The following is a 27053-nucleotide window of genomic DNA, read 5'->3' as shown; positions in this document are numbered from 1 at the left end:
CAGAAATGGCTTTTTTGGCTTTAAAAATAAAGCCTTATTCTTACAATTTTAATAGATATAATTTCGATTCTTTTACGTTAATTTTTTAAAAGTTAGTTTATCCGTCAGTAAAAATGTTTTTATATTTGCTAACAGTTCAATAACATTTATGATTGATAACCAAAGTAGACCCGAGATCATGAATGATAAACCACCATAAATATTAGATTACCTATAAAGAATACATTATGCTTTCCAACTTACAGCATTACCAGCAGAGGCCAACAAGTAACGATCTAGATGTGGACATATAGCAAGAACCATTCCAGGCAAAGTGGCATTGTAAGCCAACCGCAACTGCCATGCTTCAGTTTCTTCCAGTTTTACTCCATTACAACTACCATCATCTGGACTACTGCCGATACTACTACTTGATAGTTGTTTGGTGGCATAGCTAACAAATTCAATAAACGGTGAGTTCCATCGAGAAGATGACCCAGCCATAGAAGAGAACGTCATTGAACTACCATCTGAAACATTTTCATGTTCAATGCAGAGGACAATTAGACGCCCCTTGGTGCTGTAGCAATAATATACAGTTATATATATGGAAAATAGTTATCAAGTCACCACACTTCAAGCAAAGATACAAACTTCAGCACTTCAATACTGAAATATATTGGAAATATGGATAACAAAGTAAATGAACCTTTCAGCTTCACCACTGGGCATTATTGCTGGACCAGGAGACAGGCTAGTCCCAACAGCAGAACCTGTTCAGTTCCAGCCTTAACAAGCTCCATGCATTTTCCGGTTTCACCAAGTTCAAGTTTGAACGATGCCACCACAGACCCACTGAGGGGGCCTACACAACAAATTTCAGAAGAGCATGTGTCGTTGCTTAGTTCAGTTCAGTCCTCATCAGAGTTAAAAGCTTCTATCACTATGATACAGGACCTTCCGTGGAGTGCCTCCAATTTGAAACTTCTGCACATTAAGCCCTTTTACCATGCACCACCTCCACCTAAAACATGTAAGAGCACCTTTACTAAATTACAACTGCCTATCACGCCAATGTCAATCAACCACTAACAGTTCCCTCATGAGTCATGAACCCATTTGTTCATTCCTACAGCCCTCACGATACCATCCACCAGCAGTCAATATTAACCAAAGTTTCACAAACCTAAAACGAAGTTATATAGTTTAATAGATTAAAATTATATTTGAAGTCAGACATGTTTTTATTCACTGTAAACAGTATTTATCCACTGTACTTGTTATTCAATTACCATTATAGAGCTACTAAACCATGTGTTTGAATTTCCTTTACATCACAAATAGGTTCAGCATATGCAATATGTGTGTGTATCCAAAACATAGAGATAAGGAAAGTATCCAAATATTAGGGATAGATGATTATGGATGCAATAAGAAATATTCAGTAAGACTCAGGGTGATGAGCATCAGTGATAGAAATAAGAAGATTGTATCCCAAATTTATAAAAGGCAACTCACTACTGCAGAACTCTGCAAGCTTATTTGCTATTTTGAACAGCCAACCATCTTTATTGAGACCATTTGGATAGCTCTAAGAGTTGAAGTTCCACAATAATATGTACAGGACCTAATTTTTTGTGATAATGATTCACAAGCAGTACAAAATTCAATAACCAAATGTAAACTGTTTTCTGCAACAAATAAAATTCCTTTAAGGCATTCACCAGATCACACAGGGTTGCATGCGTTGAAGGTCGGAATGATATAGATGTATAAGAAAGGCTGTGCCTAGACGTATGCAGTAACCAAGGTCTGTCACTGAGAGCTATAATATCTGCATCAAGTGAATTGCTCAGGGGAACCAGGGAAACTGGGGTAATGCCAATTCTACAAGTTGCGATCAATTGAAGAGTAACAGGAAGGTCATCTTTCTCACCCATATTAGCAGAACATGTTTGTGAACCAAAGAAATTTGTCTTTGTATTCAATAAAAAGCTCTCAGCCTTTCCTGGCAAAGGAATAGAAGAACTAAGTGCACGTATTTCTGATGAAGTAGTAAATGCAGAAGGCCACTCAAACCGAAGCAGCATTCCATTCCTCAACCCTGTCAGAACATGAAACTGATCAACCAGAACTAGCCTTGTGTCTTGAGGAATGCAACCACCAATAGCAGTTTCCATAGTAGTTGTTAGTGGAATTGTTCCAGTACAAGAACCCTTAGTCCTTGGGGCGTAAATGACAGAATTTCTACAGAAGGCTTATGGGTACCAATAACAAATGTAATACTCATGCCAACTCCAGGAAGAACAGCACTCCCAATATCACCCACCAGGTTTAAATTAGAGCTTAAATGCCCCATCTCAAGATGCTTTAGAGGTATTGATATACATGACAACTCATACCGTAATCTCACATTGCTGCAATTCATATATTTCATAATTATATGATGGTAGTGATCTGACCCCAAGAATAAAAAGAAAATATGGATTAGAAGTGGAGACAACTATCAAACATTGCCCAACCGCCCCTTAACTGATACTCGTGTTATCTGGGGACCAAGTTTTACAGACAGGAGAAAACAAAAGGATGCCTTCAGAATGGGCTGCCTTTGTAGGCAAACAAAGTCTAACAGCGTGTTGGTGAATTTGGACAAGCTGGCCATCACCAACAAGACCACATGCCAAAGTACAGACATCTGGTTGGAAACTCACGGAATCAGTAACATCAGTAAAGCTTAATCCAACTGATAGTACCCTGGTCTCTTCAACAAATGATAGCACGAGAAAAGAATGATAAGAATTTGTAACTTTCATCTGAACTGTCCAGATTCCACTTATGCCTTGGTAAATAGGGGCAGTTCTTAGAAGCTTTTCTACACAAATACCACTTCGTATGATTATTAATGATCCCTCCGAGCAACACCACAGCATGCAAACATTTTATCACGTTTCTCCCCATTGTAATCCACTATTGACATTGTTACGGAAGACGGCTATCGGATAGAGCAAAATCGCAACTGATAATTTGAGAAAAATAAAAATGAAGATAAAGAAGACACAAAATTTACGTGGAAAACCTCTAAATAATATAGGGTAAAAACCACGGGCAACGGTAGAAGAATTTCACTATGAGAAAATAGGAATTACAACCTCTCTCGATCTACCAAGGAGAAAACAATGATAATTCTCTCTTGATAAAAAGGAGAAAACAACTCTCAAGAAACTCTCTAAATTCTCTCTAGTATTGGAAGAAAGCTAGAATGCTTTGAGATGGTTTTGAAGCTAAATGAGCTAGGGTATTTATAGTTGAAGCTTTAAGGACTAATTTGTAAATACCCTAAATTACAATGACTAAAATTGAGGTTCTACCATTTCCAAAATTCAGCAATAGCTGCTGCCCCCTTTTTTTTCAAGCAGCACCGAAAGTTGCATTTATTATCCACACTTTCGGTGCATAGTCAACAATCTCCCACTTGAAGATTTGATTAGAACAATCATATCTTCACACCATTCTTTCTACCTTGTACCATCATGTTGCTTACGTCTCTGATAGGCCACAAGAGGATCGACACCAGGTAAATTTATCAGCATTGATCGCCTTCGTCATGAAATCTGCTATATTATCTTTGGTATGAGTCTTCTGCATATCTACCGTCCCTTCTTCCACCTTTTCACGAATGAAATGGAATTGAACTCGTATGTGTTTTGTCCTTGAATGAAATGTTGGATTTTCCTTACTAGATGCAAGGCGCTTTGTCTGTCACAAAATAGAGAGACATACTCTTGATTGTGCCCAAGCTCCTCCAATAGCATCTTCAACCAAATTGCTTCTTTACTGGCTTGTGTAGCTGCTACATATTCTGCTTCTGTTGTGGATGTAGCCACAACTGACTGCAATTTTGAAACCCAGCTTACAGCTCCACCAGTAACTTTAAACACATATTCTGTAGTAGATTTGCTTTTATCCAAATCCCCTGCATAGTCAGAATCAACATACCCCATTGATAAGTAAATTTGATCCTCCGTAACATAATGCAACATTTGAGGTCCCTTTGATGTATCTCAGGATCCTCTTTATTGTATTTCAATGCTCTTTGCCTGGATTCGCCATGTACCGACTAACCACTCCCACTGCTTGTGCAATGTCTGGTCTTGTGCATATCATAGCGAACATTAAACTTCTCACTGCTGATGCATACGGTACTCGAGACATCTCCATCCTCTCTTCTTTACTGCTAGGACTCATACTGGAGGATAATTTGAAGTTAATAGGAATAGGGGTAGAAATTGGCTTATAATCTTGCATGATGAATCGTGACAAGATCTTCTTCAAGTAATTCTTTTGTGAAAGCCAAATCTTCCTATTACTTCTGTCTCGGTGAATTTGCATCCCTAGAATCTTGTTTGCTGATCCCAAGTCCTTCATTTCAAATTCCCTAGCCAGTTGTGCCTTCAATTCTTCAATATGATCTTTGTTGGGTCCTGCAACCAACATGTCATCCACATACAACAACAATTTAACAAAATCGTTATCACCAGACCTCTTGAAATAAGCACAAGGGTCTGTATTAAGTCTGTTGTATCCAAGACACATAATGAAGGAATCAAATCTCTTATACCAACACCTCGGCGCCTGCTTTAGACCGTACAGAGATTTGTTCAACCTGCAAACCAAGTTCTTCTTTTCTTTTTCTTTAAAACCTTCAGGCTGGAGCATATAAATCTCTTCTTTAAGATTTCCATGAAGAAAAGCTGTTTTAACATCTAGCTGCTCTAGATGTAAGTTCAATGTAGCACACATTGTCAAAACTACTCGAACTGTTGTTAGTCGAACCACAGGAGAAAATATTTCATTGAAATTAATACCTTCTTTTTGAGCATATCCTTTGACCACTAGTCTTGCACGATACCTCTCAACTTGATCGTCACCATTTCGCTTGATTTTGAAGACCCATTTGTTACCAATTGGCTTCCTTCTTTGTGGTAGTGGTACAAGGTCCCATGTATTATTTTCATGAAGGGCTTCAATTTCTTCTTGCATCGCCATCACCCACAGTGAAACATCTGAGTTGTTTATTGCCTCCTGGTATGTTGATGGCTCACCGTCCTCTGTTAAAAGGAAGTATGCAATATTACCTTCTATATCATAATCTGAGTGCCAATTAGGACGCCTTCTCACACGATCTAATTGACGAGTTGTTGGTGCTTCAAAACTCTCTGGTTCTTGTTCATCATGTGCTGGTTCTGCTTCAGAAGAATCTCCTTGTTCAAACTCCTTTTCCACATTTATCTGTGTAGTCTCTGACTTTTCAGTGCTATCATCGTCTTCTTTTATTTGTAGTTTATCCTCTACAAAGATAACATCCCTGCTGATGATCACTTTGCGGGCAATGTGATCCCACAAGCGATACCGCTTGACTCTATCAGCATACCCCAAGAATTTGCATTTCCTGGATTTTGGATCCAGCTTTGAGATTTCTTGGGAGTTGTACATCACGTACACAATACTTCCAAATATATGGAGGTTTGAATAATCAGCTGGTTTACCAGTCCACATCTCTATTGGTATCTTCAGCTCTATTGCAGTTGATGGAGCTCGATTCACCAAATAACAAGCAATATTGACTGCTTCTGCCCAGAATGATTTTTCTAGGCCTGCATCCCTCAACATTGCTCTTGTTCTTTCTAACAAGGTTTTGTTCATCCGCTCTGCCACTCCATTTTGTTGAGGAGTGTTTGCCACTGTGAACTGTCTTTTGATGCCTTCTTTCCTGTAAAAGTCATCAAATTCTTCGCTTGTGTATTATCCTCCATTATCTGTTCTGAAACACTTGATCTTATTTCCAGAATCAAGTTCCACCCGTGCTTTGAAGATTTTGAAAGTTGAAAACACATCTAACTTTTTCTTAATAGGATACACCCAACATCTCCTAGAGTAGTCATCAATAAATGAGACAAAGTATTTTGCTCCACCTAGGGATGTAACTGGTGCTTGCCATATGTCAGAATGAACCAATTCTAGAACATTTTTGCCTCTACAGTTTGACGTGTTGAATTTCAACCGGTGCTGCTTACTTGTTATGCAATGCTCATACAAAGTAAGTGATACCTTTGTTAAGTCTGGAAGTAGCTTTTGCTCCACAAGAACTTTCATTCCTTGTTCTGACATGTATCCAAGTTTCTGATGCCATAGCATTGCAGAATCTGAACTACATGAGGCAACAGAGGCTTCTGCTTCTAGCAAAGTCTCTCTCTTCAGCATGTACAAGTTTGCTGCTATCTTTTCGCCTTTCAGCACCACAAGCGCTCCACGAAACACCTTCATGATTCCTTTTCGTGTCTCAATCTTGCTTGCATTATTATCCAACAATCCGTAGGATAATAAATTTTTCTTCAGGCCCTTCACGTGCCGCACATCTCGAACAACTTTGATTGTTCCATCATACATCTTCAATTTGATGGTTCCCACGCCAAAGATCTCTAAGGCATGATCATTGCAACTATACACAGATCCTCCTGAGACAGGTTCATAATGATGGAACCATTCTCTTCTTGAGGTCATGTGATATGTTGCTCCCGAATCAATGAGCCATATATCTGTATATCTTTTTCTACCTTCCACGGTGGTTGACGCTTCACAACATAGAGCATCTCCATCATCTGAAGTGTTTGCGATATTGCCTTGTGGATTGGAGTTTTTATTTAGACTCCAACAATCCTTCTTCAAATGACCCTTCTTTCCACAATTGTAACACTTTAAATTCTTCTTGCTCCTCGACTTCGATCTACCATATTTGTGACTGCTGCTTTGGCCACGTTCTGTTGATCTCCCTCTCATCGTTATCATCATTGTCAATGCTTCTGCTTGTTGCAGATTTACTTGTCTGTCTTCCTTGTTCTTGCGCCGATTTTCTTATTGTAGAACAGCAGCTGCAACGTCATCGAAGACTAGACTGGTGACATTACTATTTGTCAAGTTGATGATGAGTTGATCATACGAATCCGGTAGACTTTGAAGTAGAAGTTCAGCACGTTCTTATTCTCCTATTTTATAGCTTAAGGATGTAAGTTGAGAAAATAAAGTGTTCAGTGTATTTAAGTGCTCCGTCACTGACGTAGATTCTGACATACGGAGAGTGTACAATTTTCTCTTAAGGAAAATTTTATTGTGCAACGATGTGGCCTCATACAATTTGGTGAGATGATCCCATATCTCCTTAGCTATCTTCTTTTCCTCGATGCTTGACAATACTTCATCTGCTAATGCTAGATGAAAGTTTGTCATAGCATTCCCGTCCATTTCGATCCATTTGTTGTCATCTGTGAAATCCACTGGCCTTTCACTGATAGCTGCTAGACAACCGTCTTTCCTCAGGATAGCCTTCATCTTCAATTTACACAATGAGAGATTTCTCCCATTGAATTTTTCAATATCAAATTTCGTTGCCATAACTTCTTTTATGGATAGCTCCCACTATTTCACTATCGTGAATAGTTCTCTGGAACCTTCAAAAGAATGGGTAATAACTTCTTAGTTTCTTATGTTGGATGATCCACCTTTTGGTGGCAACCACAAAGACAATAAGCATATATTACACACTCTAATCTAGCTCTGATACCAATTACTGCGGAAGACAGCTATCGGATAGAGCAAAATCGCAACTGATAATTTGAGAAAATAAAAATGAAGATAAAGAAGACACAAAATTTACGTGGAAAATCCCTAAATAATATAGGGTAAAAACCACGGGTAACGGTAGAAGAATTTCACTATGAGAAAATAGGAATTACAACCTCTCTCGATCTACCAAGGAGAAAACAATGATAATTCTCTCTTGATAAAAAGGAGAAAACAACTCTTAAGAAACTCTCTAAATTCTCTCTAGTATTGGAAAGAAAGCTAGAATGCTTTAGGATGGTTTTGAAGCTAAATAAGCTAGGGTATTTATAGTTGAAGCTTTAAGGACTAATTTGTAAATACCTTAAATTACAATGACTAAAATTGAGGTTCTACCATTTTCAAAATTCAGTAATAGTTGATGCCCCCTTTTTTTTCAAGCAGCATCGAAAGTTGCATTTATTATGCACACTTTCGGTGCATAATCAACAGACATGTCCATGATTGGAGCTATATTTTGAATAGGACTTCTGTATATTGGCTTCTCATTTTCTACCTCAAGGACCAGACCACCCACTGTATAACTCAAAATTCAGAAGACAATTTGTCTTACAATAACCTAAATTGTTATTAAATTAAAATTTTTGAGAACATGAGATTATCCATCTTTAATTCGGTCACTACTTAATTAAATATTTAATAAGTTTTTATATTTTTAATTTGAATATTTATTTTTACATGAACCAAAATAATAGTAGACCATAATTTATCGAATATATAAATTTTTACAAGGGTCGAGACCCATTTGGACCCTAAGGGAACTTCATCCTTGATTATAGATCCCTAAACAATAGTTAGTTTAAAATTTAAATTTAATATGTTAGTCTTATCTCCAGTCTGTTTTGCAGAGTTTTACTTAATATTGTTGTCTTAGAGTTTTATAAGTTAGGGATATCTCTTCATTTGTAAAAAGTGAAAATTAAATAAAATCTTAGAAAAAAAAATTGTATTCTCTAAAATTTACATTATCAGTCTAGGGATTGATGTTTCTTCTCCTCATCGATGGCTTCTTCCTCTTCCTTGGAAATTAATTCCGACAGTGGCAGTCATCCTAACAGCGATGTACTTGATGATTCTTCCACCTCTATTATCGTACACAAACTGATTGATCATAATTACCTTCAATGGTCCCAATCTAAACGGCGAGGAGAAATGCAATTAGAAGATTAATATACTCTATTTGGGTTCAATCCGATGACAAACAAAAGAGATCGAGAATAAATAGTTAAAAATCTCAATTAAAATTGATGGTGCTGAACTAAATTTAAAAAAGAAAATGTTTCTCCAATTTCAACCATTTTTTCATCACGATTTCAACCATTTCTTCATCACGATTCTCTCTTTGCATATTCTGTTTCTCACCTTAAAATAAAGGGAACGGGAAAAATTAGGGGTGAAAAAAAAAGTAATAATAAAATATTATCAATGCCTATGTGGCAGTTAAAACATTAATTAGAAAAGCCATTTTATCACACAGTTAATAGAAAAACAACGAAGTGAAAAAAAAAACACCTAATACTTAAAATTTAATGATTAAATTAAAAAAATTAAAATTACACAGAGTAAAATAAAGTTCAATGGGTAAATTTGTAGTTTACCTAATTAAAAAAAATAAAAATCCAATCATCTCAATTCAACCGCATTCTTAAAGTTCTGCCACTCAGACAAATTTAGGATCAAAACTAAGAATTAACCGGAAAAAATTTAGGTTCAAGATTATTGCTAAGAACTAAACAAGAACACCCCGATTGAGATTGACCATGCGAGCTGATGCATCCATCTGAGAACATCTCATTCCTGAACCCGTTCTCCCAGAATATCCACCAGTTCCTCGTGACTGACCTGACCGATCCCTTGAAGCCTGTCCTAATATCATTGGTCTGCCACCACCACCACTATATGCTGAACGTCCAGTACTACCTTGTCTACCCTGATTGTAGGACAAGTCCAGCCACCTGCTGCCGCCACCACCACTCCCGGACGCATAGTCCTGGTTATCCCGTCGCCTTAGTGGAAGATCCAATTCTCCATCAACAATTCTTGCCTCCACAGCCCTTTCATTGCTCTCGGCAAGTATTGAAAGCTTTTCTGTCAATTGGAATGCCAAAGCCTGCAACCTTGAGTATTCAACATCATGGAAGACAATGCACTGTGTTGGCTGGTACCAACTTGCATGGAGTTCTTCATTAACCATCATCTTGCTAACAATGCTATGAATCTGGAAGTCTGAGAGGTCAAACATTTTGGTGAGGTGGTCCAAACTTAGTGTATCATACGATGAACAGTAAGTAAAAAGGAAAGTTCTCAAAGCATCTTCCTTGATCTTAGATTTCAGCATCTCCATCACACTCTCCCAATTTCTAAGGAGCTTCCAAACATCAAGAGAATTAATGACGTCAAAGGCCTTCTGGAAATCTCCCTTGCAAAGAGCCCTGGTGGCAGCCATTACATGGTCTCGATCATTTTCTGGGGGACCTGTAAATGTCTGCCTCTCACTCACTTCAAGCAACCGTCTGAATGTCTTACTTATCACCTTGCGCTTGGCATCAAGGAAGTTGGCAGCCATGTTAGGAACCTCAAGAAGCATGGCACATATCAAATGCACAGCCTCTAGAAGTTCAAGGTTTATGTGCATATGGTATGGCATCTGACGCCTCCTTTCCAACCTTTCCTGATAAAATCCAAGGTTCAAAATGGGCAAGTCAGTGAATAATTGTATGATAGCATGGAAAAGCACGTAATATCACAAAATGTTTAGTTGTTTACGAATGACTGGTGTGACTTACATGCATTTAAGGTCTGAGACAAAGCTCCATGGATCAACATTAATGGTTAGATATATACTAATTATTTCCCCAAAAAGGAACAAGTCACCGGCAAACATACAACTAGATTTTCATCCAAGTTCGTTGTCTTGTAACCCTTTGTTTACGCTACTACATTTGTTTCCATAACTTAAACCATCCAATGCCCAATAAAAACTGTGTAAGAGAGATCCTTTCAAACCCAAAGGAAATAATGTCATCTAACAAACCAATTAAAAACTATTTACTAAAACTTCACACCTACAAAACATTAGACATGCAAAAACATCATATGCAAACAAAGAAAAACAACAATACTGTATACTCAAGGATTATCGATGAAATCTATTACGATTACAATCTGTCAAGGAATTATATAATGCTAAATACCTGTTCAGGGGTTTTCTCATGATATCGACTTTGTGAAACACCTTGCGCAAGCAATTCATTGCCTGAATATAGTTCAGAAAGGCAGCCATGTGCTTCAGCGATTAGTCCAATGCGGAAGGCACAGAGTCCAACTTTTGCCATTGCACGGTTAAAAAGTATCTGTGTTGAAACATCCATATGCTGAATATTATCCTGCAAATGACTCATCAATAGCAAATCACAAGCTATTGAAAACTCGTCATAAAGGGCATGGTGATAAATATCACAAAGCATGGCACGGGCTTTGGTCCTCTCATCTCCACTCTTGTATATGATCGAAACTAGAATATCCATCAATGCTCTGCTATTATCAGGAAACGTGGGCTTCCGAGACACAAGCTCTGGGGTAACAACAAATGATGACGGACCCTGAGTTTCCTCAAATTTAGTCTCATTGTCATCTTTTTCTCCATCTTCTGATAGCTCAGCAAGTTTCCTCATAGCATCATATCATAAACCTCTTGAGGCTTGTAATAGACAAGTTTAACACGCTTTAGAGCAACCTTGGCAGCAGACTTCAAATCACCAGTACGCTCTAAATACTCCTGAACGTTCTGAGCAAGGACCAAAAACATGGGTTCATCTCTCAGTCTCTCAAACATACGAGTGTGTGGATCAATGCACTGCAAGCTCTTGAAGAACTCATTATATATTCTCTCAAGGAAGACAACCAAATTTCCCCAAACACGGATCATGCCATCATAATCTGCTCCCTTCTGGGTTTCATTCTCATCAGGCTTAACCATATCATGAACAAGAATGTCCAATATAACAAGCATATTCTGTACACAATTCTTCCATTCATTTATAGGCATGTGCCCACTTAGACCTGGATTAACATCAAACTGCGCAGATATAACACTGAAAAGGATCTCAAGCTTCTGAGCAGGAGTCTTGGCAACCTTTGTCAAGAAGATAAGTTGCTCCACCTGCTCAAATTTTCCAGTTCCCTTCCTTCCCCTTGCAGCCACGATCTCTTTAAACTTCTTGTTAACAGTATCCCAGGTGATCTCACTAGGATCCTTCTTAAACTCCATATCCATCAGTTTTTCTTTCTTGCTCAGTTTCTTTTCCCAAGCCCCATCAGCAACAGCATCGTCCACTTCGTTCCCCTCATCGTCCTCATCACTAGACTCGGCAATCTGTGATGGGTCCTCCAACTCAGACCCAGATTCATCTTCATCCTCTTCTTCGAACTTCTCTTCTTCACTCTCGGAATTCTCCCTATACTTATTAATCAATTCCTCATACTGCTTATTATTCTTCTTGAGCTTCTGTTTCATTGCATTCAGAGCCTTGTGATTACTACTGCTCATTTTCTTTTTCGCCTCCTTATTAGCCAAAGCTTCTGCTAAGAAATCCTCCAACATCACAAGACACTTGATATAAAGACTTGGAACTTTGTCCGAATCGGTAACACGCATAACCTTTTCTCCAGCTGTTTATTAATCTTATCAAAACTCTCTTGCAAGCTAACCCAGTCATTGATTTTCATTGCATTCTTCATCTGATCAACTCTACTTGCCATCTCCTCAAAGCGCTTATCTTTAGCAGATCTAACACCCTCTTTTGCCCATCAGAATCATCGCTATCACTAGCATTTGCTTGAAGATATCTGTTTCCGGCAGCAGCGGCAGTGGTAAGGTTAGATAATTCAGAAAATACCCTCTCCCCTAGAATTCTACGTGAAGGATATATATTTTAAATTAATGCGTATAACTATAAAATAAAATAAACCTGGTTCCAAAACTTGGATGACATTGTATTTTCTCTCTTCAAATTGACTTAGTTGAAAGCTGGAAAAAGAAAACAAGATATTCAGACTTTATCAAATAAATAAAATTTATTGGAGAAGTTGGATGTACAAAAGATGAGCTTAGCAACAATCAAATTCCGAATCTATAAATTCGATAAAGCAATTCAAGGAAGTCTTAAAAATTTTATACATTCACGTGAGAAGATGCATAAAATTTTCTCTAATTTTCATTCAGTTCAGTTATCAACAAAGAAAAAAGGGGGTTTACCGATCAGAAAATTATAAACACCTATGAAACACAAAACGGCGTCGACAGCAAAAAAGGAAAAAAAATGAATGAAATAAGGATATCGCCGCCATAAACAGCAGTGTAATACCCAAATTTTGTCCATGAACCAAGGTTGTATTTTCCTTTTTGTAATATTGGTGATCCTTTAAAAGTCAACTTTGCATGTAAAAAAATTAAAAAAAATAAAAAGGCCACCCTTTTTGTAACACCCCTCCCCCCCCGGATTTTTGTAGACCAGAAAGCAAATAAAAAAAGGAGTCTCTCTCCTTGATCTTCATGTTTTTCTCCCTCTTTTATGCTTGTTTTCTTTAAGTTAAACACAAATGTGGTGAGGATGACTTGGTCCGTGGTCGGTCGTCATACGTCGGAGAGGAGTATGAGTAGTTGTTAGTTTTCGATTTAAGGTGGTTCGAACGGTGACTGTGGAGTTTGAGAACTCACGGTTGGAGAATAAAAAGTTTAGGGTCTGTTGGTCGTCGTTTTGTTTCCATCCGGTCAGTCCAGAGTCTTCTCCGGCCGTGGTTGTGAGAGGTCGGAGTGTGTTGGTCTCTAGGCCGGTGGCTGACGTGAGAAACACCACCATTAGGCGGTGGCCGGGCCTAGCTTGGCCTGGGAGGAATTCTATTCGTGAGGCAATAGACATGAAAAGTTTCATCTTGTTTTTAGGTAAATTATACTAAGGTCCCTGGACCTTTAATTTGTTCTTACCTTTAGTCACATATTTCGTGGGTAAATCGCCTGTAAGTCCTCCCAGTTTCAGCGCTTTGGTCACTATTGGAGAAAATACCTTTAAGTCCCTTATATTTTAGCCCTTTTTGCACTCTGGTCACTTATTTTTTATTTATTTCGAAAGTGCATGCAAATTTTACTAATTTTTATTTTATTGTATATTAATTACTAACTTTTTATTTTATTGCTCTATAACCACTGTTATTTATTTATTTATTGTTTCTAATATTCAATTCGACATTATGGTGATCTGATCTGGGATATGATCCACATTATTATGGTATGCACTATACTAACCGCTAACTTTTCTAAAAGTTAATCTTTCTAATCACTAATTATTAAATGCTAACCATTTATTTATTTATTTGTTTTATTTTATGTTCGAACCATGTACGACCCGGCCCTGGGTATGAGTCGCATTATTTACGGTATGGGATAAATAATAAAATTTGATACTAACATTTTATTTTTAATGCATTTTATTTCTGTTATTTAATTTTATGCACTTTTAAATTTACGCCTTTTTATTTTCTTTATTTAATTTTAATGTTTATGTTTTACTTGTTTTAATTTTCTAATCGTTTATTTTTGTATCTTTATTTTTTAATACTTTAATTTTATTCCTTTAATTATTGTGTTTTATTGTCTGTTTATTTTACTTCTATAATTTATTTTTTTCTTAGTTAGATTTTATTTCCTCACATTTTTACCATGTATGGATATTATCTATTTGTTCGTATCATTTATGTATGTATATATTCTTTGCTCTTTGGAATTGGTTTCGAATGATTGTACAAAATATTGTTTCATTCATTTTAACGTTTTTACTCGAATATTTTCAAGAACACTTATTTGTAGAATGAGTGTGGAAAGCACTGCTTGGTCGAAGTAGTGCGATTCGACATGGCATTCGAACGAAATGTGAGCTTGAAATATATCTAGTTTATTTTTTAAAAAAGTGTAAAACAATTCATTTTTATTCAAATGATGCAATGCATGCTTTCTTAAATAGTAATTTATTTTATGCAATTATCAATAGATGATTTATATTCGATTTGAGCTTTTTTGATAATGTTGGGGAGGGGACATTTCTCGTATAAAGGATAAATAAATGGGATAGTCTTCCCATTGGGGGATGTGCAAATCATGTGATTTCTTCTCAAATTAAGGAATGTTCTCTAATGATTAATTTAAAGCAAATTATTTGATGTTCAATAAAAGGATCGTAATTTAAATATTGATATGAATTCACAATTTTCACCTTTTATGATGATATGTAAGCGACGAAATACCAATTTTTGGGCGTTGTTGGGGTGTTTATCTTTGCCCACATGTAATCGACTTCTGAATGCTTAAAAATGAATTTTTAGATAACACATACCAATTTTTGTCTTAAAAATGATTTTTCTTAAAATTGTTTTAAAATATGTTTTTATGTATTCGACCTCCCTAACCCAAAGGCCGATTACTACTCCCATTCAATTTAATTCAAATTAAATCAAAATCGTCAATTTTTCAAAATAAAATCATAATTGTTTTTTTAAATGATATTTAATTGTTTTTCTAAAAATGGTTATAACAGCTTGGCGACTCCGCTGGGGATTTTTTTAGAGAGTCAGACTGTAAGTCGCTTACACATTGTCGTTGTGGTGGAAATTATGAGTTTGAGTCTATAGTTAGCTTATGATCCATTTATTGAAATTTTTTCTAATTTCTTTATTTCTTTGAATTATCATACTAACGTTTTAATTTATATTTTCAGCTTTGTCAAGGTTTATGTCAAGTTTTTTTGTTTTCCTTTTGAGTCAAATGTTTGTATGTTTCTCCTCACACACATCACAAGCATTTACATGACATGAGCTCTAGACCCGAGCTTCGTTCTAAATAAGTCGAGTGAATTCTTTACTCTCGTAAGAATTTATTATTCGTACGAGTTTAGTAAATAACTTCTGGGATACATATGCCTTATACCTTCATAGGGATTTATTCCTCGTATGAGTATAAGCAAGTGAATCCCTTCGAATTGAACTCGATCCATTTACGGTTGTAATGGGTTAGGATTGAGGGCTTGACAGCCCAATGGGGCACCAACATCAAGGATAATTTGAGTAATCTTTCCTCATAGAGCCAAAACAATGCATGTAGTGAACCATAGAATGGTCACCCTAGGTATAGCCATATCGAACCTCTGTCCGTCAGTAGGTGCCAAAATAGGTGTACACAAAGGAGGAACGACTCTAAATCTTTTCCTTTTGCTTTAAATTCGTAGAATATATTTATTCTTTTTGAATAAAAGTATGCGAACTTGATATATGCATTTATGAAAAAAATTCTTGAAAACAAATCATTTTAGGTAGAAAGCATGTCCGGGTAGGATTGTTATCTAATGAAAGCATGCTCGGGTAGATACCATGATTGGGTAGGTGTTATATTTAAATATCATCTTTTAATTCCATCGACTATCTTACTTGTACTAACTCGTTTATTTTCTTTTTGTGTCATTTTCATCTTTTTTTTTCATTGCATCATCATCAAATAATGCTAAAGTGTTGATTCGCAAAGGGATATTCAAGTGAAAATTTTCGTAATGAGAGATAAAAGTTTTCAATCAAGCAGTCGCGTACACAGATATACACCGAGGGCTAAAAGAAGTTCAGAGAGTAGAAGAAGGAGACTTGCTCGAAGATCGTGCAACATTCGAGACTGGAAAGATGATCCATTGATCTGAAAAATAATCCAATAGTATAGTCTTATCTACGATCGTTCCATCGCTAATCACCAAGGAGTGATGCGTGACTTCAGCACCACAGGGGTATTAACTAAAACATATTATATAGCGCTTGAGGGGAATAATTTTCAAGGACGAAGCTCCGAGACGAAACATCGACCCATTTCAGACTCAGCGTCCAAGTGAAAACATGTTTGTAAAATGGTCTATCTTGTAATGTGAAGACTTTTATCTCTGATGAAAATTATTCTATGATATTCATCGTTGGGATCAACATTTTTTGCATATGCATTTGCATATTTACATTTTGCACTACATTTATTTAAACATTTTCACATGCATTATTCATGAAAACATGGGGAATAATTCATGTAGAGTTCGATGGAGGTGGTCATAATCACGTGACATAATGGAAGCAAATTTCAAAAAAAATTGAAGGAAGAACTGCAAGAGAATATACAGAGAATACAACGAGATTGGGAAGTTAAATTAGAGAAATCATAAAAGCCTACCATAGACCACATCTTGCAAACCCAAGTCAAAATGGTCGATCAGATTATTGAGAAATTGGTTGAGCTCAATCAGGAAAAAGGCAAAGAGCATGCTTTTTTTCATCCATGGAAACCTCTACGTCTGTGATGGTACATGCTAATCCACGACTATTCATTTCACCCGAGAGGCTTCCAAGCCACCATGTCCAATCCTGATGTGATAGAATAAACCAAGAATAAGATCCCAGAGAACTAAAAATTGATGCAGAGAGACATTCAAAAGAATGAGAGGACAAAGCTCTCATAATGAAATGAATGCAAGTGAACTAGTCTTGGTTCTTGACTTGGTGTTCCTGCCCAAATTCAAAAATGCCCAATTTTGAAAAATACAATGGAACCAGTTGTCCTACTTCCCATCTCACAATGTTTATTCAAAGGATGATTGGATACACCAAAAATGATTGTATCCCACTGAGAACTGTAGAGCATTGAAGCGTAATGTCCAAAATCTGATTGATTCAAGGGTATAGACATTCGAAGAATGATGGGGCATTCTGATGTTAATTAAGAAAAGATCTTTGCATCTATCATGAAGTTTCCTTGCACTCTCATTAGGAGCATTGTTTTGTTTGAACATGTTTGTGTTCTGTCTTTAATATTTGCTTAAATATTTTTTAAAATCTTTTGATGATTGAAATTATGATACCTTCTAAGGTTGAATAATTGAACGAGTTTTAATCTTGCAGTTCATCAAATATCAAATGAATTACATATTTTTTTAATCCTTCAAGAAATATAGATTTTTGACATATGGCAAGATTAGATCTTTCTTATACCATCCAAAACCAAAAATAAAACCCTATGATTCTGATAGGGAAGCGGTGGCGGGTTAATGAACGTTGCTCTTGTTGAAAAATCAAACCTAGAAAGCTCTAGACTCGATGAAGAACAAAGGTGATGAATATGGGAAATGGCGGCAGTCGTTAGGATTATTTAGGGTTTCTTTTATGTGCTGGAATCAAGACAACACGATTAGAATAAAATAAACAAAAGATAAATAAATGAAAGATGAAATAAGATAATAAAGAAATCAAAAGATCTCCCTTATGAAGGTGAACAGTAAAGATGATTGATGGAGCGGATGGATTTGTGGAAAAATAGATGGATAAGTGTCCTATCGAGCCCTCCTAGTCGCAATGAAAAGGTAAACACGATAAATGGCTCTAACCAACCCTCCTAGTCGCGATGAAAAGGCAAATTGGAGTGTGAAGATTAATCTCCCTCACAAGAACTTGAAAGAACTCCAGGAGAAGAAGCTTCGAAGGCACAAGGCAATCAGCACTTGCAAAAACGAACTCTCGTTGTATTATTAATCAAAGAAATCTGATTTACAAAGTAGAATGAAGCCTCCTTTATATAGGGGCTGAGTTCTAAAGGTTCTAAATAACTAATGAATAAAATAATAATAAACTAAACATGTCTTAACTCTAATTCCTAATAAAATAATAATAACTAAAGATAATATTTTAACCCAACCTTAATTCCTAATAAAATAATAAATCTAATCCGAAAAGATAATGCATCATCATATATTAAGTTATATTACAAATAATCAATAAAAATATTGAAAATTCGTAATATTTACAAAATCCCGTATTAATCCCGTATAGGATTTTCTGCATGCACCGTCTTCAGTAAAATGGCCATATCTTGAGTTCCAGATATCGGATTGATACGATTCAAGAAACGTTGGAAAGATAAGAGACATACGGTTGTATATACAGAAGATATGTTGACCAAATAAGATCAGGATCCCATTCAAAAAGTCGTCTCAAGTCTGCTACTGTTCTGATCTTCTTTTCCAAAGCTTGGACGAGTGGATCATTTGGAAGAGTTATTACTTCTTCCTTTGATGTTAGCCTTATGATACATGTATCATCCTCCATTTCTTCAAAAAGATTCGACCTCGAATCTGAAACATTAAAGGGAGCAAAATTAGAATAGTTTAATAATTCATTCACATTATGCTTACCGAATAGATATGCTTTGAATCTTCGAGACTTTGTTCTTCTAATAGGTTCGAGAGTAGAAACATTAGTCCAAAGAAGCATGTATTATGGACTCTGGTGCATGTATCATTCCCCCACTCCTCAAAAGGATTCGTCCTCGAATCTGAAAATCCAAAAGAAAGAGATTTAGATGTGTTGAAAGAAAAACTTGTGAAACATTTACCAGGATCAATGTGATGTGTCTTTATGCGTTTTAGTCGAGGTTTCTTCTTTGTAGGAACTGATTTCTTGTAGTCTTGAAATCCTCTTTTCCATACAAGTCTTGCAATATGATGTTTTGGTTGAAATTCAACATGGCGCCGGCCACTGTTGGCTTTCTATATGATTATTTCAGATAATTTCTCCATGGTTTTATTCGTGTGTGGTGAGAATGAGTGTTTAAAAACCATGTCAACTGGTTCGTTAAAGTAATCTCTTAAGTCTTCTAAGTGTGGTTCATGAATTAATGATTCCCAGGAGGATATTTGTGGACTGTATAACCTGTTTAGTTGCCCCAAGGAAACTCATATACAAGATAAAGCTCATTAAAAGCACTTTTAAAAGTATGGGTAGAAATATCAGAAATATCCGAGTTATCGGGATATACATCTTTAATATGTTCAATTCTTGGAATAGTAATATGAGTTTGATAGGTAAGAGTATACCTTCATGGTAGTGTATCGTCTACTGTGTTTTGCTTACCTAGGTATGTTACGCACTTAAAGGAGTTGTGTTTAGTATGGATGACAACTTCACGAGCCTTACCTTGTAAGAAGGAGAAGAAGTACGTTACAATATCATTAAAATGAGTAATAAAATACTTACCTTTGGACTCTCGTAAATCGTGACTCTTCATTAATATGACATAGTGATTAGGGCTTTCAGTTGGTAACCCGTCAGGAGGGTCACCTAGCACTATTCGAAAAACTCTTGGCGATGGAAGATGGTGTGGGCCAGTCTCGTGTTGCTTTTACTTTCTCATCATTTACATGGATTCCCTGTGCACGAACTATAAAGCATGTGGAGTTATTCAAGTCATGTTTCGTCATTAAGATGACGTTACGACTAAGGCTTTCATGGATGTATCCTTTTTGTAACAAATCTAACTCTTTGGTTTCTTCGAGATTGTATGTTTGACGAGGTATGATGGAACCTTGAATTAGATTGGTTTGGTGTTGTTTTCCTTTTTCCAGTGATAATCCGTCAGGTGGATCACCTAACACTTCTCGAAAATCCTGTAACAAAGATGAAAACACACTAGGCAAATCCTTGTTAATGTTAGAAATCAAAATAATTGATTCTCTAAAGCGAACAAGGATGAAAGGCTGTTTGTAAAGAAGGTTCTCTCTCAATTCTTTTGTGCTCACACGTAGATTTTGAGTCACTCTTTTCTTCTCACAATTAGGTTCACTCACCTCCCATGGGTCATTATGCTTTTGGCTTTTGTAACTAGTGACCTCTTTTTCTTTTGCCTCTTTCTCAACTTTTTCTTTTTTTGATTTCCCTACCTCCTCACAAATTTGATCTTTAGGGTCTGGAAGTGTGTCATTCTTTGCTGGTCGTTCTTTCTCATTGTCAGGTTTGTCATCTCTTGGCTTTTTCAGAGAAGATGGAGCAGAAGATGAGGAAGGATTTGAATGATTACCTTGGTAAGAGGATGAAGTACCTTGGTAATGTTCTCGAAATCTCCTCTGGATTTGTGCTTCGATTGTCATTGCTTTCTTTAGTGTATCTTCAAGGTTTTCGTACCCATGGAGGTCAAGAAGATCAGTGATGTCTGAGTTCAAGCCAACGACGAATCTTGACACGGTGACCTCTTCTTTTTCGGTTATGTTAGCCCTATTGAGTAAGGACTGCATCTCCTTGTAGTAGTGTCGCAACCGTCTTTCGGTTAGGCCCCGTGATTGGGCTTCGACTTAAAAAATGTGGATTGGAGTCGCCACCGATCATTTATTTAAGAATAAATAGGTTGATCGGATACCTTATTTCTTACCTGATCTGCGTCTTTCCAAAGATGTGTCGGGTTCGAGAGTCGGTTACAGTCAAGGAAGGATTAGCACCCTTGAACTGCCCTTTCGGTACTACGTAATTTCTAGTTGTCTTTGATTAAGAAAATTATAAGTTTAAATTAAAAGATAAAATAATGATCCAAAATTACTTACCTTTGACGGATTTACAAATGTACCCTTTAAAAGTCAAAATATGGGTTAGAAGAGATGAATAAATGATAAATAAAGTAAAACAAATAAAATAAGGAGATTAAGAAAGAAATAAAGTAAATATAAAATGAATAGAATATATAAAATAAAAAATACAATAACACTAATATATACATAGCAAACAACTAAATAAAAATAAAATGATAATGTAAATAAATAAATAAAACAAGTAAAAGAATATAAAAACATAAAATATAGGATAAAGATAAAAAGAAAATAGATAAATAAATGAGTAAAATATATAAAAAAGTAAAAGCATATATATAAGTAAAATAATAATAATAAAAAAGAAAATCAAAAGTAATATACGTATTTATACATGTAAAATAGGAATATATAAATATATATATATAATAACACTAAAAAAACATATACATATATAATAACATTAATAGAAAGTAACATGCATATATAACAAGAATAATAAAGTAGGAAAAAATGATTTAGGGGGTGAATTAAATTTTTAAAAAAAATGAACACGCCTTGGGGGTAGATTTAGGTTCGAAACTTCGAAACCCCACCCCTTTTTGGTTATATGCGCAACCCACGTTTTGGGTTATTCGAACCAAATCTCAAGAAAAATAACGTGCACATGCGAGAAATGAACGAACCAATGTAAAAAAGATGCTACCTTTTATTTCATTTTCGAATCGTTTACAATAGCTTTGCCCTTGTATTTTCCGTGCTTTCCTTTGTGTTTTGTGTGTAAATCGTGTGTTACAATAGTGAGTTACAATGACTATTTATAATTGTGAATCCCATCTTTAAGAGTTTAAATCATAGTAGAACTCTATCCTATTTTTAGGAATTTGAATCCTAAAATTCTATCCTATTTTTAGGAGTTTGAATCCTAGTAGGAAGAAAAGGTGTGTTAAGAACTGCCCCTCTTTGCCCATAGTCGTGTAACGGGGATAGGGCAAAGATTAAAAGATACACTTTTCGTTCAGTGGAGTTGAAAATTGACTATGATATTTCAATAACTCCCTGTCGAATTGAGTTACGGATGACTCCTCCATCATGAAGTCGAGTTCATCTTAAATGATATGAAATTGAAGCCGTAGTTCAGAATTTGAATCAGCACGTGGCTTCCCGTTGCCCTTCGGTCTTCTTCTCGGTTTAAAGACCTTGGATCGGAATCGAACTTAGAAATCTTCATTGACAGATAGTTTTTTCTTGACTTAAGCTATGCTGCTTGAAAATGGTTGCTTGTCACTAAGGCACGGCTAACCCAGGTCCTCTTCTCGACTTGAAAACCTCGACTGCAACCGAAAAGTAGTGCGATTGATGTGTCATCGAGCTGAATGGAATCGAACTCGACAATTTTGATGGCAGATAACCCTTCTAGCCTTGAGTTATACTGTAAATGATGTGCCTTGGAGCTGAGCGTAGTTGAACTCGAAGGTCTTTGTTGACAGATAATCCTTCTTTGAGTTGGATATCCTTCGTCGTGAAGTTGAAATCCAATCTAAAGATGGATGATGCTTGTGTGCACGATTCCCTTCGTCGTGAAGTTGAAACCGCGGGTGGCCCCTTCGTCGTGAAGTTGAGCCTAGAATTGGATATCCTTCGTCGTGAAGTTGAAATCCAAGTAAGTAGGATTATTCCGAGTCCAATATCCTCCGTCGTGAAGTTGAAATTGGCTCTGGAATCGGGAAATTGTTTGTTGACAACCAGTCGTCCCTTCGTTGTGAAGTTGAACTTGTGTTGTCTCGAGTCCAATATCCTTCGCTGTGAAGTTGAAATTGGCTCCAAAATTGGGAAATTGTTTGTTGACAACCAGCGGTCCCTTCGTTTTGAAGTTGAACTTGCGTCGTCTCGAGTCCAATATCCTTCGCTGTGAAGTTGAAATTGGCTATGAAATTGGGAAGTTGTTTGTTGACAACCAGCGGTCCCTTCGTCGTGAAGTTGAACTTGCGTTGTCTGGAGTCCAATATCATTCGCTGTGAAGTTGAAATTGGCTCTGAAATTGAGAAGTTGTTTATTGATAACCAGCGGTCCCTTCATCGTGAAGTTAAACTTGCGTTGTCTGGAGTCCAATATCCTTCGCTGTGAAGTTGAAATTGGCTCCGAAATTGGGAAATTGTTTGTTGACAACCAGCGGTCCCTTCGTCGTGAAGTTGAACTTGCGTTGTCTGGAGTCCAATATCTTTCATTGTGAAGTTGAAATTGGCTCTGAAATTGAGAAGTTGTTTGTTGACAACCAGCGGTCCCTTCGTCGTGAAGTTGAACTTGCGTTGTCTGGAGTCCAATATCCTTCGTTGTGAAGTTGAAATTGGCTCCAAAATTGGGAATTGTTTGTTGACAACCAGCGGTCCCTTCATCGTGAAGTTGAACTTGAGTTGTCTGGAGTCCAATATCTTTTGCTGTGAAGTTGAAATTGGCTCTGAAATTGGGAAGTTGTTTGTTGACAACCAGCGGTCCCTTCGTCGTGAAGTTGAACTTGCATTGTCTCGAGTCCAATATCCTTCGCTGTGAAGTTGAAATTGGCTCTGAAATTGAGAAGTTGTTTGTTGACAACCAGTGGTCCCTTTGTCGTGAAGTTGAACTTGTGTTGTCTGGAGTCCAATATCCTTCGCTGTGAAATTGAAATTGGCTCCGAAATTGGGAAATTGTTTGTTGACAACCAACGATCCCTTCGTCGTGAAGTTGAACTTGCGTTGTCTGGAGTCCAATATCTTTCGCTGTGAAGTTGAAATTGGCTCTGAAATTAGGAAGTTGTTTGTTGACAACCAGCGGTCCCTTCGTCGTGAAGTTGAACTTGCGTTGTCTTGAGTCCAATATCCTTCGCTGTGAAGTTGAAATTGGCTTTGAAATTGAGAAGTTGTTTGTTGACAGTCAGCCGCCCCTTCGCTGTGAAGTTAAGCTTGTACTGTCTTGAGTCCAATATCCTTCGCTGTGAAGTTGAAATTGGCTCTGAAATTGGGAAATTGTTTATTGACAACCAGCGATCCCTTCATCGTGAAGTTGAACTTGTGTTGTCTGGAGAGAAACTGTCATAAGGGAGACAAAATTTGTTTCAAGGAAGACTGTCTCAAGGGAGACGAAATTTGTTTCAAAGAAAAACTATCTCAAGCGAGATAAAATCTTGTTTTAAATTAGACTGTCTCAAGCGAGACAAAATTTATATTGGAAATGTCGAATATGAAGATGAATGTCGATCTTTCAATCTGTCGAGTTAGTTGATGTGTAGCTTCTTGCTGCTGAGTTAAGTAACCAACATCAATCTTTAAAGGTTCTTTTGAATCGAGTATCTTTCGTCTTGAAGTCGAAACTTGACTCTAAAAGCTGTAAAAAATTATGTATGTGGAAAATGATAAATACGATGCTCTAAAATGTATGCATAAGATGCATGTAACATGAATTGGTTATATTTTATCTCCTGAAAAAGGTCTGATAATTTGCATTAGGATGTTGAATCCCCAAATGATACCCCAATATCCAAAAATGCCACAATATTTGATGTTGAATCTCCAAAGATGCCCCAAATGTTCCTCATTTCTAGCTTCAACATTGATTCTGAGCATGAGTTTTGTGTCTAAGAGTCATATGTCATTTACCAAGATCCACTCTAGAGAGACTGTCTTGTTTGAAAAAAAAATGTTTTTCCTTCTCTTTTATTTTCGAAGTTATGAAAATATCAATAAAGAGTTTCGAAAAATGTTTAATCCAAAGTTTTGAAAATATTGTCACTTTCATAGTTTTACAATTGAGATGAATCATAAAACTAGAGTTCATCGGATATCAAAGAATTAATTACAATGTTAATCCTTCAATAAATTATAGCTATTTGACAAGTGCCAAGATCAAAGCTATCTTTGGGAAATGGTTAAGTAAGGAAAGGATAAAAAAGTCTCAGGTTATTGTGTTTGGTCAAAGGTTTGGCATTTGATGCTCAAATGTTTGGTATTTGATGTTCAAAGGTTTGTCATTTTATGCTCAAAGGTTTGATGGGGTAGCTTGCATGCTCCTCTACTGGAAGTGTTCTCCGAATGCCAGCTTTCATGGTCACACTCGGATTGTGCGATGTCGTATCAAGGAATTTGTGTGATCGCCTCAGTTACACAATTTTTATATCCGAGCCGCCTTTTCAGGTTTTTAACTTGAACCCTCCTTTGGTTTCAAGACGTTATTCAGGATTTGCGTCTTGAACCCCCCTTTGTTATTTTTCTCTACCATGCATTAATTACATTGTTTTTTGCAAATAAAGATTAATCCTGATGGGCGGGATGAAATCTGAAGATAGTCTCTTATGTTTAGAAATCCATGTATGATTAGAAGGGACTTTTAAGGTACGTAATATAGGACAAGGTTCATGGTTATGAAAAAAATGATAAATAGGCTCAAACAAGTGTTTCAGAGTGTTGAACCAAGGATCAATTCATTTTGATGCCTTCAATCTTGCTCAAAATGTTTCTCTCTCTTGATGCTCTATGATCTTCGAGTGAAGTGATTTAGTGATTTGAGAATGATTGTGCTTGATCAATCTCATAGTTTGAAGCTTGATGTGCCATTTTTCTTTAGGGAATCTTTGCATGTGCTTTTTTTCCCTTTTTCTTTTTGATTTTGTTCTTTCTTTTTTCTTTTGTTTTTCTTTTTTCTTTGTTTTTGATTGGATCTTTGCACTTTCCATTTGGTCCACCTTTTGGTATCTGCTTTGGATTGATGTCTTCACTCATGTGAGCAAAATTCTTCCACATTACCCCCCAGTGTGAAGGGTGATCCTTGGTTATGGTTGAATCAGTAGAATAATAATATAGGCTCAAAAGGGGACACAAGGGATATATATTTTCTCCTGTTGTGAAGGGATAAAGAAAGAAAGTCGTTCATCATTTCATACATGTAAGTATTCACAGAAGAGGTATCCCCAGGGGGATAGATTTTCAGGATTAACTTCATTCACATGAAAATAGTGTAGTTAATGCGTGATAGAATTATTTCGAATGAATTCTTCTTTTTTCCCCCAGATGTCTCAATGTTCAGGCTCCCCGCGAGATGCCCCAAGTTGGTTCTTTAGAAGACTGCTCATGTTAAAATGAACAACTCAATGCCTTGGGTTTTAATGGTAAGAAAGGTTATTTTTGAGTCTAAAAAAGACAGTAGTGTGATCTTATTGACTCAAAGAAAGGTATGAGTGTATCAAAAAGATAAAGGCAATGTTCAAGAATTTCAAAAGGAGGTAATGTCAAAATTTCGTCTTTTGGTAATGACCACGAGTTATTTTGGGCAAAGAATCAAGGTATTTTATTCTGGGGTTTGAGACAGGGTAAGAAAGGTATAATCTTTCCATATGTCAAAAATCTATAATTCTTGAAGAATTAAAAGAGTCATTAATTCATTTAATATTCGAAGAACTAAAGATTAAAATTTGCTCAATTGCTCCACCTTAGAAAGCAGCATAAATTCAATCATTTAAAAGATTAAGCAAACATGAAATATCAAAGACGTGTTCAAACAAAATAATCCTCTAAGTGCAAATGGTATATGCCATGCCCCCTTCTTCGGCAAGCGCCTTACAGTTTTCAGAGGAATGTTTGGGGCTTCTTATGTGGTAACAACTAACAGTTTCAACATCGTAGCCCTTAGGATATGGGGATTCTTTTCTTAGATCATCCTGGCAGGCTTTGTACTACAATCAGCTAATCAGGCTCCCACTGTATTGTTTTCAGTTTTTTTCTTTTGATGTTATAATCTTGCTTCAATGTGGTGTCATGTGGTTAAGACCACTTCATCGAATCCTCAATGACTTAATTTCATGTTAGTGAAAATGCTTAAAAATGTAGATGAAGATGAAAAAAAGCAAAATGCAAGAATGCATGAAATGTTCTAGGCATTGATCCAGAAAAGTGTCTATTATTTTAAATAATCTTTACTTAGACAAAAATGTTTTATCTTGTAAGAGACGTA

General features: G+C 36.4%; 2 pseudogenes; both read right to left on the bottom strand.

Annotated features, from left to right (window-relative positions):
• Positions 1-225: 225 nt before the first annotated feature.
• Positions 226-2956, bottom strand: LOC120131268 (annotated as a pseudogene).
• A 6358-nt stretch (positions 2957-9314) lies between these two features.
• LOC120131267 lies at positions 9315-13425 on the bottom strand (annotated as a pseudogene).
• Positions 13426-27053: the final 13628 nt, after the last annotated feature.

This window comes from Hibiscus syriacus, unplaced genomic scaffold, assembly GCF_006381635.1.
Source record: "Hibiscus syriacus cultivar Baekdansim isolate YM2019G1 unplaced genomic scaffold, ASM638163v2 tig00110551_pilon, whole genome shotgun sequence".
NCBI classification, from domain to species: domain Eukaryota; kingdom Viridiplantae; phylum Streptophyta; class Magnoliopsida; order Malvales; family Malvaceae; genus Hibiscus; species Hibiscus syriacus.
The sequence above is the reverse complement of the archived record's forward strand: the minus strand, read 5'-3'. Positions and strand labels throughout refer to the sequence as shown.